A 13,271-nucleotide genomic window follows, 5' to 3' on the forward strand; every position below is an offset into this window, starting at 1 on the left:
ATTTATTTTTAATCCATGCAAATTAAAACCATTTTTTTTTTTGTCCATGTAACATTTTTCTTTGGCATTTTTAAGTACTAAAAATATTGAAGAAAATTTTAGAAAGACGAAAAAATGTTGATGGAAATTTTACAAAGATTAAAAGTCTTGACAATAATTTTACATGGACTAAAAAGTATGATATTATTTTGTAGTGATTAAAATTGAAGTTTTGAATATTTATAAAAATCATTTAGTTAATTAACCCAAAAAAAAGTTATTGAAGAGTTATTTTAGTAAAGAGGAAACTGAATATTAGGTTGGAAATAATGAAAAGACTCATTGGAAACGTGAAATGCATGTGAACCGTTGGATGAAAAGATAATCGATTATGCATGATGGTTGTTATCGGTTGATAGACATAACAGAAAGTGAGTAGACATCTTCAACTTGGTTCTTAATTTTCTGATTGCTTTTTTTTTTGGGTCATGTTAACTTGTGCTCTAAGGGCACATGTTAAGGAACCCAAAAAGAGCAACTTTGCATTAGAAAACATAACATTTTAACTTTTAAGAAGTTGACTGCACGACTTTTAATAGGTATATTTCTATATTGAGTTCCTTAACATGTGCCCTTGAGGGCACAAGTTAACATTTCCCTTTTTTTTTTTGGGTCTTGCTAACATTCCCCCATGGCAATGATTAAGGTAACTAAAATTAGTAGCTTTACATTGGAAACAACAATTTATAAACTTTTTACATGTTGACTTGACCACTTTTTATCACTTCCCAACACAAAATTTCTATTTTTGTTCCTTTATCCAATGCCCCAAGGACAATGGTTAGCATTTCCCTTTTTTTATGCTAAAACTAAACATCAAATATCGTACAAATATATACTTAAATTACAATCTTAAGTAGCTTTTTTAATTTTATTTTTATTTATACATAAAAGAGCAGTTATTTTAACATCTAATAGTGAAACAACAATGAAGAGCAGTGATTTTAACATCTAGGACGATATTCCCTTTTGGAATATTCTTAGTACTTCAATGTTCATAGTTTTAAATGAACATTGAGTATCTTTTTTGACATACATCTTGTATATGTCTTTATTGCTTGATTGATCCATGTAAATGTACTTTCCTAGACATTTATTCATGTCACGTGTGCCTTGCATGATCTTAATCAATGTTCTTGAGTTTTTGGACTTGTATAAGAACAACCTTCTGAACTCTACTTGAACATTATGATCTCTGAGCAACATTCTGATTTAACTTTCTGACCTCAGAGTTAGATCATGAATTCAAATGTCCTTTGATTTCTTGTATCTTGGTATGATTTAAACCTTGTTCCTGTCTTAGTTAAACACTCAGGAGCATAAGTTAAATACCAAAAAATTAATCAAAGTCCATTAATTCTTTAATCATAAATGTTTATTCTCTTTAAAATTAATTGGAGATTTTGCCTCAACAAAAAATTCCTCTTGTATGTTTGATAACAGAAATACCGAGAAAGTAACTAAGAGGACTCAAATCCTTCATAGAAAATTCAGCAAGAATCCATAATCAGGATGTTAAGGATTGTGAAAACATGGTGGTTGATGCATGTAGATAGTTTTATCAAGATTACCATGTAAAAACGTGTTCTTGACATCTAATTGGTGAAAACACTATGATTTGGGATATAACAACATTGAGAACCATCCGAACAGTGGACGGTTTGACTACGGGGTTGAAAATTTTGCTATAATCAATACCATTTTTTTAACCGACCCCACTACCTACAAGATGGGATTTGTACCTCTTAAAGGATCTATCATATTTGTTTTTATGCCTGACAGCCCACAAAATTTGAATAATATCAGTATTAGACGGGCATGACATTAAGTCCCACATCTTATTTTCAATAAGAGCCTGATATTCTTCTTTCATGGCCATTTTCAAATTATGATCATGTAATGTATAAATGGGATTGATGGGCAAAAAAGAATTAGATTTTGGAAATGAGGTATAAAGATTAAAAAGTTAGAGGCTTAAAATTTTCACGTTGTGCTCTGGTGGTCATTTGAGGTGAGTGGGGTGGGTTATGCGTTGAAATTATTTAGTTAAAAGCTTGTGGTGAGGTCAGTTGTGTGGACGGGCTGGGAGTCTATGTCTGCGATTGCATTTGTTGAGAGGTATGACTCGTAGTAATGGTACTAAGGAATGGAGTATTTGTGGCCGATGGAGGAGCATTTAAAGTAGGGGTGTGTTGGTTTGTTCTAGAAGTGCTTTGATGAGGATAGGTTTTGTGGGAGTTAAGAAAGGATGTGCGCTTGTATCCAAAAAATCATAGTTAGATGTTGAAGGAGTACTTAAGGTAGAAAATGGAAATGTATTTTCGTCAAAATTTACATGCCTAGAAATGATTGTTTTACGACTCTACAATTTGTAACATCTATATCCTTTATGGTTGGAAGGATAACCCAAAAAAAAGAAAAAAAAACTTGGTGTTGACCAAATGAATAAACAAGAGTATGAGTTTCAGTACAGGATCAAATTTAGCCATAAAGGTAATTTTGTCAGCGGCTAAGGTTAGTAGAAAATGTGTGTGTGTGTCAGAGAGATAGATAGATAGATAGATAGATAGATAGAGAGAGAGAGAGAGAGAGAGAGAGAGAGAGAGAGAGAGAGAGAGAGAGAGAGAGAGAGAGAGAGAGAGAGAGAGAGAGAGAGAGAGAGAGAGAGAGAGAGAGAGAGAGAGATGGTGACTAGGGTAAATGGCTAGGGATAGAAACCAAAGCTTACTGATATCATGTAAGATAATATATGTTTTGCTTATTTCATTGCTTGAACATGCATATATACAACAAGAGTCTTAACTGCCAAGTCTTTACTTACCAAATATAAAAGATATTTACATGTTATAATAAAAACTACATTAACTCATAATTAACTTTAACATTTATTAGCTAACAATAATTAATTCCTCTCTTAACTAATCACAATAATTTGTAGTATAAAATAATCATAAAAGATACGTATACATCATACATTTTTTCCATACAAAAATACTTTTTTTTTCCTTTCTATTGTTCAGAGTGCAACTTTGCTCCATTTAGGGGGTTACACTAGAATGACATTGAGTTTTGGTGATATTGATGACTTTATTTTAATCATTCATCAATGATTTTGTCTTATCAAAATTTACTAAAGTCATCAAACCTCAATGTTACCCAAGTATTTTTCTCCATTTAAGATGTCTCCATTCATACATGTTCACCACATAGATGTGTGACATGTGAAAAAAAACAAAGTAAAGGACTGATATTAAAAGTTTAAAAAAAGTTATTTGTTTACCAAAACAACATTAATTAAGCATGAATGAAAAATTTCCAAATGGAGTAAAGTTGCACTCATCTTGTGGGGCAAATATTTTTTAAAGTGAGAAAATCAAGAGTTGTTATTGTAATAAACTCAGATTTACTTTTAATTTGTTAATTAATAATTGATATTGTTTATTTTATACTTGAATAACGTGAATTTGTTCACATTAAAGGAGCCGAATCTTCCCTTGTGAGTGAATGATAAACAATAAAATGGTGCTATACCCGACACGTGTAAATAGAATAATTAAGTATTGTATTATTTTATTTTTTGACTTTTAGCATAGCGCACATGTTTGGTTTATATTTTATTACTCCCTCCGTTTTAAAATGAGTGTCGTTTTAGGTGTTTACACACATATTAAGAAATGCAATGATTAAGAGAAAGAGAATGATTATTTTACCAAATTATCCTTATTAACTATTGGTTAGTTTTAAAAGTAATACTTTGGAAGTAGTGTGCAGAGTATTAATTGGAGGGTACAATTGAAAAGAAAAAGTTATTATTGCATTGGAAACTGAAAGCGACACTCATTTTGAAATAAATTTTTTTGGCTAAAACGACACTCATTTTGAAACGGAGGGAGTATCTCTTTTATATTTAATTAAACATTTTTATTTTAAATTAATGACAAACCTGATCACCAGGCAAAAATTGATAGATTCTACTTATACCGTGGGCTGTGTCAAACCAACCACTCATACCAGCAGCCTTGACGATCATCATTAATTTATTCAAAACTTTGAACATATATGTTCTTTGTTTAGTTGGTGTCTTCTTTTAACAGAATAATCATGCAAACGTTGGTTTAGAATCTAATTTTGCGTACTTAATTTTTTTGCTAATCAATTTTTATACTTTAATCATTACAATCAACTTAAGTATCTAGTTTTTGTTGTCATCATTAATGAAAAGACAAAGGAAACCTCTAACGATAGATTTTGAGATACTCCTATACATAAGTCAATGTGTATTACTACTATTTGGAAATTGAAAAAGATTTAGTATAATTTATAGTTGAGCCTCTATTGAAATACTTGTGCGTATTAAAGAATGATAAAATTAATATTATTTATTAAACTATATTTATTAGTTATTGTTAGTTGAATAGTTAAATGCATGAATCTTCCTTCATTTTAAGTAGGAAAAATAAATAAATGTTGCATATATATTTTAAAGTAGTAATTATTTATTTATTTTGTCAAGAAAATGATAATTATTTGAAGACATAAAAAAGTGCAAATGTGACGATTATTACAATACGGAAATAATATTCTTTACTATTGATCAATGATATCTTTGATTTAACAAAGTAAACACACACATAACTAGAACTTCAACAAAAATGTTTAAATAAGAAAATATATTTTTTTTATAGAAAGTAAACTAAGAAAAATACATATTAAGCAAGAGTAGCTCAAAATAGCATATTAAATTTCCTCATCTACTCAATATAGATCTTAATAAGTAATGTTTTGTATTTGGGAGATAAGAACAAATCGAAAAGAGAGGTTGTTGTTGCCCAATTAAAGTAACAAAAGGAAAGAAGGTGGAGGTAGTTGAGTGATGAGTTCCTCTCAAAGTTGAGTGATGAATTGGCACAAAGATGGATACATTATTATTTTTTAAGAGGAAAAGATAGATATAACTAAAGAAAGATTGTGTTTAGCATGAATCTCTATATATATTTCATGTGATGATAGACCATGAAATTAATTAATATTTTTACATATTATTAATTAATTAATTAGAAGTTGATTTATTCATTAGTTTTTAATTAGTATTAGGCAATACAATATACATATATATATATATATATATATATATATATATATATATATATATATATATATATATATATGTGAAGTGATTGATGATCGTTGTTAGAATAATGTATTGTTTAAAAATTGAGTGGAAATAAAGAAATGGCACATGGATTAGAAAAAGATAGGGCATAAAATAAAAGAGGCTAATGTTAACTTGTGCCTTGAGGGCACATATTAAGATACTTATTATAGAAATACACATATTCGTGCATTTAATTTTTTAAAGGTTGTTATATTGTGTTTTCCAACACAAAATTGCTCTATTTAGGTTGCTTAACATATGCTCGAAAGACACAAGTTAACGTGACCTAATAAAAGAATAAAAAGAAAGAGAAGTGGAAGCATGTGCATAAGAGAAGTGAAGACACGCATAAATGTGCATGTGATTGGTGAGTTTAATCAACTTGGTCGGTCCCACGTGTCTATTTATTAATAGCAACGCCAACCTCGTGGTGGCCATGTCCCTCTATCATAAGGGTATTTCTTACTTTTCTTAAAATTTTGAGAAAATTGCTCTTCACACATTAGAGAAGGCTGGGACACATATGTAAAATACGTTTTTGCTCCCTCGGCAGTTAACTGCCGAGGAATTAAAAATCCGGCTGCAGTTAACTGCCGAGGAATTCCTCGGTAGTTAACTGCCGAAGTTTTCTGAACATAAACAGATCGAAACAGAAGCAGTTCCAGTTGCATTCTTTTGCTTCAAACACTAACAAATTCTCTCCAAAATCACATTTTCACGAATTGCAAGCAAATCATCACCACATTATCACAAGTAAGTACCCTTAATCATTGCAATGTTAATGTTAGTTTGTTAGGTTTATTTTTTTTAAAAATTAGAGTAGTTTGCATGTGGTTAGGTTAATGATGAGTTGATGATTAAAATAGACAATTTGATGATTGCATGTGTAGTTTTTGAATTGATAAATGAATGTAGATGTTGCCTATGCTGTTTAAATGGTAATGTGGCTTTGAATGGTGGCAAATGAACACAATTTGAATATGTTTTATACTTTGCACACAAAGTGTTTGATCAAATGCCTCAATGAAAATTATTTTGATTATTTAGTTAGTTTAGGTTATGGAAATGATAGAAGTGATGTTAATTATAGTTTGATTAAGTGTATATTGATTTTTTAGTGTATTTAGGTTATGATGTGAATGATTAAGTGTATAGAAATGATTAAGTTATGATGGAAATGATTAAGTTATGTTATGGAAAATGATGTTAATTTATTAAAAATTTGTGTAGATATGGCCGATCAGGAGCCTATTGATCCATCTAAGATGATAGGTGGTAGGCGTGCTCAGACACAAAACTACCGGAAGGAGAAGGAGAGGAGAAACACACATATCCCAAAGAGGGGAAGAGGTCGGAGGGGGGGGGGGGGGGATGGTTCAGGGAGTTCTCAGCCTTCTGAGGCTTCTCAGGCACAGCCTGAAGAGTCGCAGGTGGTTGACCCGACCCAGGCGGTGGAGTACCTGAACTATCAGGATCACCATGATGTGACTGATGGTGGGTACGACGAGCCAGAGCAGCCGCATATGCCAGGGGAGCCAGACGATGATGACATTGCTATGGCGGCTGCCCCGGAGGTGTTCCCTATGGACGCTCCCTTTTCTGGAAGACCGCAGGACATATCTTTGCTTCACTCTTATGCCAATCATGTGGCATTGCCGCTTTGGTATAATAAGGATGACGTAAGTATTTTTTTTTTTTAAATGTTCTTTCTTTATGTTTAATTACGTGTTTTCTATATGTGTTTTTTTATATGTGTTTTTATATGTGTTTTTTTATATGGATGACGTAAGTAAAAACAATTATGTGTTCTTTCTTTTAGTTAACTTTTATATATGTTTTTTTTAATTCCTTTCTTTATGTTTAATTATTTTCTTTATTTTTCCTTTCTTGATTTAAATTGTTTTATTTATATGTTTAGATTATATGTTTTATTTATATGTTTTATTGATATGTTTTATTGATATGTTTTATTTATATGTGACTTTCTTTAAATATGTTTTATTTATATGTGATTTTCTTTAAATTGTTTTATTTATATGTTTTCTTTATATGTTTTATTTATATGTTTTCTTTATATGTGATTTTCTTTATATGTTTTCTTTATTTTTATTTTAGCATTTGTTAAGTTTAATATTTATTAGTTAAATGTTTACATTGTTTAAACTATGTTTATTTTTCTATTTTTGCAGTGCCGCAAGAAGCGTTTTGTAAAACCAATTAATCATGGCCCCAAGATTTTGAGTCTCGGACGTCCAAACCCCAATCAGAGATGGTTTTGGGATCCGCTTATGCAGAGTGGCTTACATGATTTGGTATACTTGGGCTACGCCACTGTGCCTCACGCTTTGCTGATGACTCTATGCGAGAGGTGGCATTCCGAGACCAGCACTTTTCACATGCCTATGGGGGAGATGACTGTGACTTTGGATGATGTCGCATGTCTTATGCATGTCCCGATTGAAGGGCGGATGTTGGGCCACCGGAAGAAGATGCTGAGACATGAGGGAGAGGCACTACTGATGACTCACTTGGGTGCGTCGAGGTCGCAGGCAGAGAAAATCTGCAATACTGAGTATGGTGGATACATTAGTTATCCTAAGCTGAGGGAGTTTTATACGATGCACCTTGGTAGAGCCAACCTTTTGGCGGATACACAGGATCCAGAGGAGCTGGAGGAGTTGGAGAGGGTTAGGACTTATTGTGTGAAGTCCTACCTTCTATACTTGGTTGGATGCTTGTTGTTTGGGGATAGAAGCAACAAACGCATCCAGTTGATCTATTTGACGGCTATGGCGGACGGCTACGCGGGGATGCGTGCTTATTCATGGGGAGGGATGGCACTTGCATACCTGTACGATGAGTTAGCTCAGGCCTGTTTGCCCGGAGACAGGCAGCTTGGGGGAAGCATGACACTGCTCACTGTAAGTAAAAATTAAATTTAAATTTAATTTTTTTTGTTAACTATTATTATTTTGTTATATTTTGTTATATTTTTTTGTTAATTGTAAATTTTATTTTTTTAGTTAACTTTAATTTATTTATATGTGATTTGTATGGTTTATGCAGGCATGGTTTTTGTCGCACTTCCCTAAGTTTTACACTGTTGATCCAAACCCGGACTACATTGAAAATTTACCGGTTGCGGCGAGGTGGACTCTTCAGAAGGGTCATGGAGAGGGGGCCACGTATCGGTCATTGCTTGATCGCATTACGTTTGATGACGTATGCTGGAGGCCGTACGAAGGGCACAGGGAGTTCCAGCCTTTCGAGGAGGTATTTTGGTATTCTGGCTGGATCATGTGCGGCGATCGTAGGGTGTACCGTCACCTGCCGGAGAGGGTATTGAGGCAGTACAGATACGTCCAGTCCGTACCTAGACCTCCGACGGATGTTCCAGCGCTGACACCGGCTGAGATTGTGCAGGCCTTCACGGACTTCCGCACTCACACGCTTAAGGCGGATGATTGGGGTGAGCAGGCAGGAGAGCAACCATGGCGTATGGCAGAGGGCTATGTACGATGGTACACGGTTGTGTCTCACCCTCAGATTTTGCCACTTCTTCCGGGAGATGTTCTGAGGCCTCCAAACGAGGAGCAGATCGTTGCAGAGCAGTGGGAGCGGTATGAGGCGAGAAGCTCCCCTGACACCTATGACATGGTTAGCGGCGCTGTTGCCCATGCTGATGAGTTTTTGGGTCAGGAGGTGATGAGCATGACCCCTCAGCAGTTGTATGCGGCCTTGCAGGATGTTTGGCAGCAGATCGCGCCGATCATTACCAGGAGGAGAGCCCAGAGACCGAGGAGGAGGCACCAGCAGGACCAGGACCAGCAGTAGGATTAGGACTTGTTGTTTACATTTCGGATTTTCATGACATTATGTATGTATTTTGATGACATTATGTTCTTTTTTGTTTATGACATTTTGATGATTTGGTTCATTAGTTTGTTCGTTTAATTAGTGTTTGTTAAATTGAGCCAAATTTATTTTGCCATTTAAACACAGCTGCGCCACTTAAATTGAGCCAAATTTATTTTCTTTGACTAGCTTTGGCATCCAAACAATGTGTTTACAATGTGTAAAAACACATGTAATTCTGCCTTCAACAGGTTCTGCCAATTTCTAGGTTCAGGACGACTCGGCAGTTAACTGCCGAGGAAATGATGAAATCGGCGGTAGTAAACTGCCGAGGTTTTCCTCGGTACTAAACTGCCGTGGTTTTCCTCGGCACTTAACTGCCGAGTTTGTTTTTTTTAAATTTTTTTTTTGTGTTTTATTTTGTTTAGAATAGAATTGTGGTAGAAAATTATTAGAAATTCTTTAAAAATTATTTTATGTTATTTAAAATATTGCGATAGAGTGAATTCCGATAAATATTGCGATAGCGTGAATTCGAATAAATATTACAATAGCATGAATTTGTTCGAATAAATATTGCGATACAGGTTTCGTTACATTACATAAACGACGTATTTAAAAAAAAAAACAATTACATCACATTCCGGAATGTACCTTCCAACTGCAACAATTATCTTACCACTGAATGGGGCAAATTCAAACTTGTTAGGCAGCAATACTCCAACGTCCGATGAACATCTTGAACGATGGTATTCAAGTGCCAACGAAATGAGGTCCATTCCTTGACACTTAAATACCATCGTTCAATATGCTCATCGGATGTTGGAGTCCTGCCAATTAACAAGTTTGAATTGCCCCATCGTTCAAGTTTGAATTGTTGCAGTTGGAATGTGCATTCCAACTACAACAACTGTCTTACCTCTGAAATGGGGTAAATTCAAACTTGCCAAACAACAGGACTCAAGCATTTTGCTGGGCATTCATGATTTCCTTTGAAAAGAATAAATTTTTGTCAGGCTTGATTTATATGATGGTATTCAAGTGCCAACGAAATGAGGTCCATTCCTTGACACTTAATACCATCATCTAAGCAAGCCTAACAAAAATTTAATCTTTTCAAAGGAAAAACATTAATGCCCAGCGAAATGCTTGAGTCCTGGCCGTTTGGCAAGTTTGAATCACCCCATTTCAGAGGTAAGACAATTGTTGTAGTTGGAATGCACCTTACCCTAACTAATGACGATCTTCTGGCGGAATCAAACTGTTGATGATATCTTCAGTTGATCTCAGCAACGTCACCCGCATATCGATCCACTGGAACTTGGTGTGCTCCCAAAACATACTCGTCACGTTTTCGTCGTTCTTTAACTCCACCCAAGTGAATGATACGCTCCCCTCGTCGAGCTTTGGACGTTTATACCGAACATTTTGCACCCTTCTTGTGTCTCTTGGGTTGACTCCTTGGTTGAATTCATTCAGTTGATCCTTGAGATCTCTTAACGTTACATCAAGGCACCGAACCTTCAACCTCTGAGGTTCTCCGCCGTTGAATGTTGCATGAACGTCGATCCATCCGGCCATTGTTTCAAATCTACACACATAGAAATTTAAAAGAATCAATGAAAAACTCATTCAAACATTTCATCAAACACTTAATGTGCAAATTATACATAGACTCTAAAAATCATAAAAATAACCCTAAAATGTAATTGTCTAAAAAAAAAAATTAACGTAAAATATAGCAAAATTATTCAAATTATATTTACTCTTAAAATAAATCATATAGTCTTACTAAAATAAAATAAAAATTATAAAACACCAAATAAAAAAATAATCCTAAAATTTTTAAATTATAACATAATCATCATGCAAACATTTTAACAAAATTAATCAACTAACATCTAATCTAAAAATGATTTATAACATGTAAATCTAATTAAAAACTAAAATAAAAAATTAATTTAAAACACCAAATTAAAATATAACCAATAAACTTTAAACTATAACATAAACATCATACAAACATTTTACTCTAAAAATGAATTATACTATGTAAATCTACTCAAAAACTAAAATAAAATAAATATACTCAAAAACTAAAAAATAAAAACATTTATAACAACTAAAATTTAAGTTAATAGCATTATAATTACTTACTTGTGATTTTGTTGAATAAATTTGGTTGGATTTGGTTGGGTTTTTTAGAGAGATTTGTGAGAGAGATTTGAGAAATTTTTTTTGAAGATGTGATGAATAATGGAGATGGGAGAGCTTCTGCCAGACTTGTAGCAGAAAACTTCGGCAGTTAACTACCGAGGAATTCCTCGGCAGTTAACTGCAGCCGGATTTTTAATTCCTCGGTAGTTAACTGCCGAGGGGGCAAAAACGTATTTTACATGTGTGTCCCAGCCTTCTCTAATGTGTCAACAACAATTTTCAAATTTTGATTGATGCTTTGCCCTATTTATTTATGATTAATAACTAATATTAGGAGCTACTCCCTCCGTTTCAAAATACATGTCCAATTTTTGCAATGTGCACTATTCACTTGACTTACTTTGACCATACTTTTAAACTAATATTAAATTTTTATAATTTTTTACTTTAGATAATTAAAGATATTAACGGTCAAAATTGTGCATTGACATATGTGAAGTGGTTGACTTAGACATGTATTTTGAAACGGAGGGAGTATGATATATCACTATCTAATGTAAGACTAATATTCTAGAACGAACATTAAATATTATTTATTTATGATTAATAACTAATATTAATGAGGAGGTTATAATATATCACTATCTAATGTAAGACTAATATTCGCGCTTATAACGATATTTATGTCAAATATTAAATGTAAATATTTCTTTCGGTTGATCGATAACCATTGTATATAACATATCGATAAACTTTGTATACTTTTAAATTTTAAAATTAAGTCTCTTAAAAAAAATTAAAATTAAGTCTAACAAAACTCTATATAATTACCAATATGTAAGACTTATTTTTAAACCATAATATGTAAGATTTATGCTTGCCCTATTTATTTATAATTAATAACTAATATTAGGAGGCTATGATATATCACTGTTTTTTTTTTGTCTAGGGTTCGAACCCAGACCTTGCATATATTATACATTGTCCTTACCAACTGAGCTAAGCTCAGGGAGATATATCACTGTTTAATGTAATGGTAAAGTTCCTCTCTATTTAGAACAAGATTTCTGTCGATTTCCGTGAGCACAGCTCAGTTGGCAGAGATATGCATTATTATATATAGAGGTCGGGCCCAAACATCTTATTTATTGGTAAATTTTAGCCACTAGACTACTTGACAAAAAAAAAAAATTTATGCCGTAAATTAAACGTAGATATTTCTCTCAGTTGATCCATAACCATTGTATATAACATAAGGGTTATAATTCTATTCTAAGATAAACTTTGTATAATTTTAAATTTTAAAATTAAGTCTAACAAAACTTTATAAAACTTGTAGCATGTAAGACTTTTTTTTTTAGAGCATAATATGTAAGACTTATTTAGTCTAAACTTATATTTACAATTTAGGCATATCATTAACTGTGATGTTTCCAACATCAACCTTTGAAATATTTTTTGAGATCAAGCTTTTGACTAAACAATAGTTTTTTTAACAAGTTAAAATAAGATATATATTAACAATAAAAGATAATCTCTCCAACACAAAGTGTACTAGAGAGACCGTTAAAAGTTTATAATATTACAAATAAGACAACGGTGACATCAACCAATACCTAAATAAGTTAATGGGTTTTTTTTGGTGGTGGTCGGAGTTCAAACCTCGGACCTTGCATATTCTATGCACTGTCCTTATCAACTGAGCTAAGCTCACGAGGACAGTTAACGAGTTTACCCATCACATATGTGAGTTGTGGATTGTGGGGTAAGAAATAAATTAATGATTTAATGAACTCGAAACTTCAATCTAAACTAATCTATCTATATATAAAAGTTGTCCCAAGCTAATATTGAAGCCCTAATTTTTCCAAAACCCTAATGGCTACAATTACTGTTTTACCCTAACTAAAACCTTAATTATGAAACAGTAACAAAAGAAGAGGAAAAAAAGCCGTAAACAAATAAAGATGACAAATAAAAAACAAATAAACAGATAAACATCGTTCCTTTCCAATTCTTTCTGTTGCAAACCTATTCCTTTCCATCGTTCCTTTCTTCTTTCAGA

Source organism: Medicago sativa, chromosome 6 (assembly GCF_051527215.1).
Source record: "Medicago sativa cultivar Bolivia chromosome 6, Bolivia_mono, whole genome shotgun sequence".
Classification (NCBI taxonomy): Eukaryota; Viridiplantae; Streptophyta; class Magnoliopsida; order Fabales; family Fabaceae; genus Medicago; species Medicago sativa.